Source organism: Juglans regia, chromosome 11 (genome assembly GCF_001411555.2).
Source record: "Juglans regia cultivar Chandler chromosome 11, Walnut 2.0, whole genome shotgun sequence".
Lineage (NCBI taxonomy): Eukaryota > Viridiplantae > Streptophyta > Magnoliopsida > Fagales > Juglandaceae > Juglans > Juglans regia.
In genome coordinates this window covers 34,658,849-34,667,166 of record NC_049911.1, presented here as the reverse complement: position 1 = coordinate 34,667,166, position 8,318 = coordinate 34,658,849, and positions in this window count along the sequence as shown.

Below are 8,318 nucleotides of genomic sequence, written 5' to 3'. Positions count from 1 at the left end.
CATTATATGACTTCTCTAACATTCTTAAATATTGGTATTGGACTAGTTAAATATCATAAAATCCAAAATTTAATAAATTTTAGACTTGTGACCTGCATTGGACTAATAACAAATATTTAACTTAGATTTTTAATTATAATAATTCTAAAGGCAGATCCAAACTTGAAGAGGCACTGTTTGGCATATGACTTGCTGATGCAATCATTCCCACAGGATGAACAACCAACAAGCTCCAGTAGTTCTACTTTTTTTTGCTTCTGCATGTGGCTCCAAATCGTACGTATGGCTGCACAGAGATGCATAGCGACAAACTTAGTTGCAGGCCATCGACATACATGTCTTGCATTTTTTAGCAGTGCATTAGGATTTCATTTTCATTTTCATTTTCATTCACACAGTTTGCAACCAATAATGAATGAATATACTTACCAATCATGAGGTTGATAGCTAATTTTCTCATTTTGACTGCTTTTATAGCCATTGAAAGGTCTGGTCAAGTACTTTCAGGAAACAATTTACTAATTTTTTTGGAACCACTAGCAAGCAAGTACATTTAGAAAATTTAAACTAGAGTACATAATGTTTCATTGCAACTGGACTACAAATTTGGGATATTGAAATGCATATAATCGATATGATTCATGGAGTTGGTAAGGCTGAAACTTTTAAGTACATTTTTTTGCTGTATATAATCGACACACATGTCCTGCATTTTTTAGCAGTACATTAGGATTTCATTTTCCTTTGTTTTATATATCAATTTTAGGCCTTATTTGTTTTTAAAAAACATCTCATCTCATCTCATCTCATCATTACAACTTTTCTAATTTTTAATATAAAATAAAATAAATAATTCAATTTTTTTAAATTCTAAAATAAAAATAATATTAAAAAATATATTCTAATAATATTTTATTCAATTTTATAATTTTAATCTCAATTAATCTTATCTTATCTCCGAAAACAATGCAACTGAATGGTGAAAACCAAATTAGAAATGCCTCTAAAGTGTTAACCGAAACTTAAGAAAGTGCAGAAAACTAAATTCATTTGACTCGAGTCAGACTCAGTGCCTGGGCTCATTACTTCAAAGCTACTGCATTATGTTCCCTGTCTTGTTTTTAATTTGTGTTTGCAAAATGTTTGTGTGCAATTCATATTTGAAATAGCTTCTTCAATTGCTATCTCTCACTGTGGTTGCTTTTGTAATCCAATTGTTCATGGATTACTATATGTTCATGGTTGACTCCCTAAAAACCAAAATTTTTTCAAGAATGCACACCTTTCGATGATAACTCGTTTTTCATTACTCTCTTACAAAGTGAAAGAGAATATTGTAATAGCATTCCAATATAACATTCTAATGTTGTGATTTAAGTAACCCCCATTGACAGTGAAAAGAGGTCTCTAACAAAAAAAGTTCAAAAAGATACATTTTTTACTGTAGATGAGGATAACTTCCTCTTCTCAACTTGGCTCAACGTTATTATTAATGCTATACGGGATATTGATAAAAAATTCACTCAAATATGGGACAAAATTTCAGATTTTTATCATGAATATAAAAAACCAAATATAGTAAACCGTTCTGTAGGCTTTTTGATGAATCGCTGGTCCTGCATTCAAAAATGCACAAATAAGTTTTGTGTATTTTTAGCACAAATAGAATTATTGAACCCGAGTGGTGCAACGGAACAAGACAATGTATATAGCATTTTCCTTTAATTATGCAATTATATAGGGCTGATTTATAAACTAACAATATTCATTCACTTTTGTAGATTGAGAAGGCAAAACTTATGTACAAATAGATGAAGAAGGCGAACTTCACAATGAAGTACTGTTGGTGGCTTCTGAGACACCAACCAAAATAACAGCAATACACGATGACCCTTGGTACAAGGAGAAGCCCACACGATAAACATCTAGCCATTAAGCAAGAAAGTCAAGTTGTGGGCGACTCTGTGAAGAAAAACATGGAGGTTTTTGGTGAGTGACATCTAGGCAAAAAAGTTGAGAAAGAAATGGAGATGAAGCGAAAGTCCCGAGAAGGCCATGATGTCGAGATCAACATGGTCTTAGCTCGAATGACTGACGATAGATATCGGTGCATGGTAGAGCAGAAAGTAGTTGTGTTGAAGGCAAATCGCAATAGATGTGCTAAATTTAAACTAAAGAAAAAAAAGTTCGAGATGAAGATAATAAAATTGGATCTTGCTGGCATGAATGCCACACAACAAGAATACTTCCTTAATATTTAGAGGGAAGTTTTTTAGGCATCAAAGTCTCATTCCGAAGGTACATCTACATGTTCATCCACTCCTTATGGAGGTGTGTAACTGGCTGAACAAATTATTTTTGTTATGATTTTAGTGGCTGCTTAGTCACATGTGGGCTAGAGAAACATGCGACTGGTTAGCAACTAAAATTGTCATTTTTTATGGATGAGATCTGATATATGCACAGTTGAAGTGACTTATTTTTATTTTGCCTTATAAGTATGGGTGTAAATTTTAACTGAAAAATTGGTCCAGACTGGTCCGAACTGGTGGAATCGGTTCGGAACTAGTTTCTAAAATGTCAAAACTGGCCAGAACGGTTCTGGTTCCGGTTCTATGATTTTTAGGACCGGATTGGTTCACTATAATATATATTTAAATTAATTTTTTTAATATTATATATAATATATATAATAATATAAATTATAATTATATATAAGATAATATTATTATAATTTATAATATAAAATTTTAATCTTAAACATGAAAATTTATTTGATTATATACTTTAAACATAACTAATACCAATATTGATTTGAATATTTGATAAATACATAATACTGATACAATAGTAATACTAATATATATTAGTATATTAATTACATTTCACTTTAATTAATTAGTATACATAGCATATTTTTTTTTATAAAGCCAATTTTTTATAGCAGAATTTTTTTTTACATAACAGATTTTTTTTATAAAGCATATTTTTGTAAATAGTAACAGATTTTTAATAAAACATATTTTTTTAGAGCATTTTTTTTAAACATATTTTTTTATGACAAATTTACATTTTATTAAAACTCAAAAACCGAATCGAACCAAAACAAAATCTGGTAAAACCGGTACCTCCGATTTAGGAGGATAACTGGTGCATAATCGATTTTAAAAAATGCAAAATCGGTACATACCGGTTCAGTCATAGATTTTTTCAAAAACCGAACCGGACCAGACCGGACCGATTACACCCCTACTTATGAGACCTAGACAATTTATTTTGGTTGAAATGAATAATCTGGTTTTTGTGTTTAACATGGATGATACACAACTTGTAAATGGATGATAAGGCTGTGAGTGCTTGTGTTGTAAATTTTTGTGGACTAGTGGGATGAACTGCATTGCTAAAATTATTTGTATTTTGATTCAGTAAAGTGTTGGTGTTGGTATAGACTGCATTGCTGAAAGTGTCGTATTTTGAAATTATTGACAATGGACAGATATTGTTCTTATTTGTTAATGTGTGTGCTATAGACTATTTTTATCTTAGACAAATTACTCCACAATTTCTTCATGGCTTTATTAAGTTTTTTTTAAAACTTTAACTAGTAAACAAGGTTATATTATGTTAGATAATTAGGTTGAGGAAAAAAATAGTTGAGAAACAACAACTTTAAGTAAAGATTAATTCTCAATTAATATATGTAGTCTATTTGCAAATTATAAAAAAAAATTATTAAAATACATAATATTATATTATTAGTTTGACTTTGGGATGGATAGTCTAATATGAACTACTTTTTTCAATGGCTTTGACTTTAGTCAAAATTTCAACTTTTAGTCAAATTCTAGACCATTGTCAATGCTCTATGAGCACTCTCAATGGATCATTCATCCTATTCTTTAAAATATATCACCAAAATTCATTTTTTCTATTTTACATACTGCCTTTTACAATATACCATGCATTAGCTTGTCTATTTTTTCTTCATATCATTTAAATATTATACTTTATAATATTTTTTATTCATTTCAAATATTTTCTCTAACTACCAATGATATCCTTATATCTTTTGATATTTGCTTTTGATATTTACAATATATTCCCATATATAATGTCATATAATTATGTTATATTTTAAATTAATCAAAATTTATAAGCTAAACCAAAATATAAATTAATTCAAAAATTAAAAAGAAGAGATTATATAATGAAAATACTCTCAAAGTATATTATGAGAATATCCATTCTCGATAATTATAAAAGAATATTATTAAGAAAATTGAGTCACTACTTTTTTAAAAAAAATTGAGTCAAAATCCGGCAAATAACTTTTTTTTAATTTATGTCAAACCTCTTGTACAAATTTATGAACATTGAAGCGATATGAACCTCGAAGCTTAAATATGAACATTGAAGATGGGAGGGTCGGACATGAAATCGGTCTGTGACTGCAGAAGGTTGAAGTTGAGAGAGGCGTGAGAAGGAAAGATAAATTAATTAAAAATATTTACAATAATGAATAGAGTTATCTACACCTAACGATTTTCTGTAGATGAATGTAAAAATCTCTTTAAAATAAAAGATATAATCGAAGGCGTTTTTTAGAACGTCTCTTTATATTTTAAAGAATAATATATTATAAAGGATCCGCTCTTAACACACATCATGTGCCATCAGGTAAGGGTGGGTAGCAGGGCCCCGGCCCCGCATGGGCAGGCGGGCTACCCTGCTCCGCCTATGTGGGGGCGGGGTCCCCCGCCCCACATGGAGAGGGCCTAGAGGGGGCAAGGGCCGGCTGACCCCGCCCGGCCCCCCACCCCTTTTCCACATATATTTTTTTATTTACATATATAAAAATAAATATATTGTATATATATATATATACAATTTATTAAAGACTTAAAATCATATTCAAGTCATTGGATTACCTTGACCTTCTAGGCCAACCTTTATGTATGAGGTCAAGACAATATAATAGTCATTCTTGAGCAATGTAGGATTTATTACTAAGTCTCACATTGCTTAAGAATGACTATTATATTGTATTGACCTCTTATATAAAGGTTGTCATTGGAGGCTAAATCAATTCAAAATCTAACTCTAATGAGTTTAAGTTTTTTTTTTATATTTATAAATTTTAATTTATTACTTAAATTATATTATAATTTGAGTCTAAAAGAAAATTTTTAAACTAAAAATTTTTTTTTAAACACAATAAGATGGCCTAAACGAGGGGCGGGGTGCGGGGAAGGATATCCCACCCTGCACCATGCGAATATCACCTCTACCACCAGGAGCCTAGCTGTCAATATTCAAATTTAATCGAGTAAAGCCTTTTATCCAACAAGTGCATGGGCCTTACGCAACGGCATTATCCAATCCGCATACGAGCTTCACGGGCCGCCGTGTCCCCGTACCTTAGAGAGCCATACATGTCTGTTTAATAGAATTCTTGATATTTATTCTTCCAAATTCGTCCACGTATCCTTCCACTATCAGCATGTGAGACACTGTATATATGTCATCGCAACTATGATTAATTCGGTTCTGGCTGTTCGTGTTCTGTTTCAATTTTCATTTTCTCATGGACTTATTAGACGGATGGAATATCAAATCCATGAAAATATAATATTTGAAAAATGATAAACCTACAATTATTTTACAACTCTATCTAAAATAAAGAGTAATCATGTAAAACTGAAAATATTTTTTAATAAAGTGGCACAATTACATACGAACTCGAGTTAACAATGCTTTCTCCAGAACATACGGCTTGAACGTCTTTATTCCTAACGTTCTTTTCATGTATTTTGGTATTCTTATAGCTATGATTCTTTTTTTCGATAAGTAATTCAGTCTGCCTGAACTTTGCGAGGTCTAACGGCAAATGTGTTAGTCTGCTCGTAAGTGTCTTTTGCCATTCAGACTTCATGAGATGTCTTTGAAGCCGGTCTAGTAAGTTCAAGTACATTATGTTTGTCGTTGTTTTTTTTTTTTCTTTTTTTTTAGTTTCTCCATCAGTCTTTCTGTGAAACCGTGTAAATTCTTAGTTTTATGATTTGAAGGGGATAGAAATGAGCTCAAGCCCAATATGACATTCATAGTCTAGTCTATTGTGTGACTTTCATCAGGAAACAAGGGAAAAAAATGAGATGAAGAGATAAAAGATTGAAAAAGGAAAAAACAAGATATCAAAGAGAAGTGACAGAGAAAAGGATAAATTCTTAGTTTATGATTTGAAGGGGATAAAAATGAGCTCAAGCCTAATATGACATTCATAGTCTAGTCTATTGTGTGACTTTCATCAGGAAACAAGTGAAAAAAATGAGATGAAGGGATAAAGATTGAAAAATGAAAAAATAAGATATCAAAGAGAAGTGACAGAGAGAAAGGTAAAAGAGAGAGAATGAAGGTCAAGTATGAAAAAGTGAACAAGAAGTGATATAAAACCCACCAATCACAGACACTGACTCAATATAAGGAGATTTGATCAGATGAAAGGGGGGAGACTTATGGGCGACAAACAAAGAGAGGGAGGGCTTCTTCAACCTCCACACATGAAACTCATCTTTAACTTCTCTAGATTAAAAGGGTTAAGATCCCATTTATATTGTGAGATATAAGAGATCACCATTGATCGTAAAATATTCTCATTATAATGAATTTGCTCTAAAATGACCCGTGGATGTATACCTATGCCGAACCACATAAATCTATATGACTCATTCTTTATTTATATTTCATGCATTTATTTTATATTCATTGCTATGGATATACCTATAGACATCGTATTGCTGCTCAGGACCACTTATGTGAGTTTCAGACGACACTGATCAAGACCTGAGCCACCACCATAAGTCGAAGATAATTTTTTTCTCATTCAGACCTGTGGGGAAATTTACGTCCTTTAACATGATTGATTAAAAAAAAAAGTAAAGCAGAGGCAAATCGGTTTTTTAGTTTGAGAAATGCTTAGTCCAACAATGGAATCCACTAATGGTTTTTTTGTATTATTATTATTTTTTTAATGATTAAGGAGTTATTTTTTAATGATATTGTTATTTTTTTTAAATTATGAAGGATATAAAAAAAAAAAAAAAGTCATTTAGCCTTGTCGGTAGCACCCGTGAGTGGAATCCGCCCGGGGGTTTAATACCAATCTTTTGGTTTTCTTTGTGGGTATCCATGCCGAGGGAGGGTATGCAAGCAAAGCAACACTCCGTAAACAAACAGAAGCATTATGTTGTATTTGAATTAAGTTCGTTGAAAATAATATCAAATTAAGAATTGATTTGATAAGTATATATGGCAACAAGGTTCTAGAGAGAGAACAATGTTATGACTGCTTGTACGAAAGAAAAACTTCCACCTAAAACCTATATTACTAATCAATTCTTATATGAAATGATGTTGTTCATTAACTTTTAAATATATATATTTTTTAAATCAAGAAATGATTTACCACATAGAAAATATTATATTTATAATAGTGAGATAAAAATAAAATAGCTGCATGTTTTGAATTTTGATAGCATTACTCAGAACGAAGAAAAATGAAGAGACTGAAAGGCTTAAGGGAAGCAGAGCAGGGACTTATGTCTCGTTTGAATAATAAAAATATTTTATTTTATTTTATTTTATTATTATAATTTTATAAATTTTTTATATAAAATATAATAAATAATTTAACTCTTTTAAATATTAAAATAATAATAAAATTAAAAAATAATATTATATTCAACTTTCAAATTTCGAAAAAAAATAAATACACCAGTATTGAGAGAAAGGAAGTGGAGTATTGCGTGCAGGGGAGTTGTTAAGAATAGATAAGGAGACAGACGGCAACGGAAAGGACTGGAGGAGGAAATTGATCTGGATTTCAAATGGGCCTTTCATTGGCCGAGAGCAGGTGGATAGCTTGAGTTAAAAATGGGATTATTAATTTATTGGAGTTGGAAACTAAAATGAGAGTTAATAAAAGAATGGAACTAAAACCGCGTGTTAGATAATAAAAGAGTGTTAATAAAGCTATCGGTGTTGTTGATCATGACCGACAAAACGTGTGGAGAAAATCTCATAGGGTTTTTTGATATATTGCTAATAAGAAAGATCCAAATTAATAAAATATTATGTACGTAGGGGGCGAAATGAGAAACTGGTTTAACAAGGTATATAAAATATGTACGATGATAGGCTTTCAACTGTAATTTGCAACCAGTTTATAATTAAGACAATAAAAAACATATTGCAAGATTATAAGATGCTTTTCACATCATTTTTTTTTTTCGTTACTTAGGTTGTAAACTGATTGTCAATGA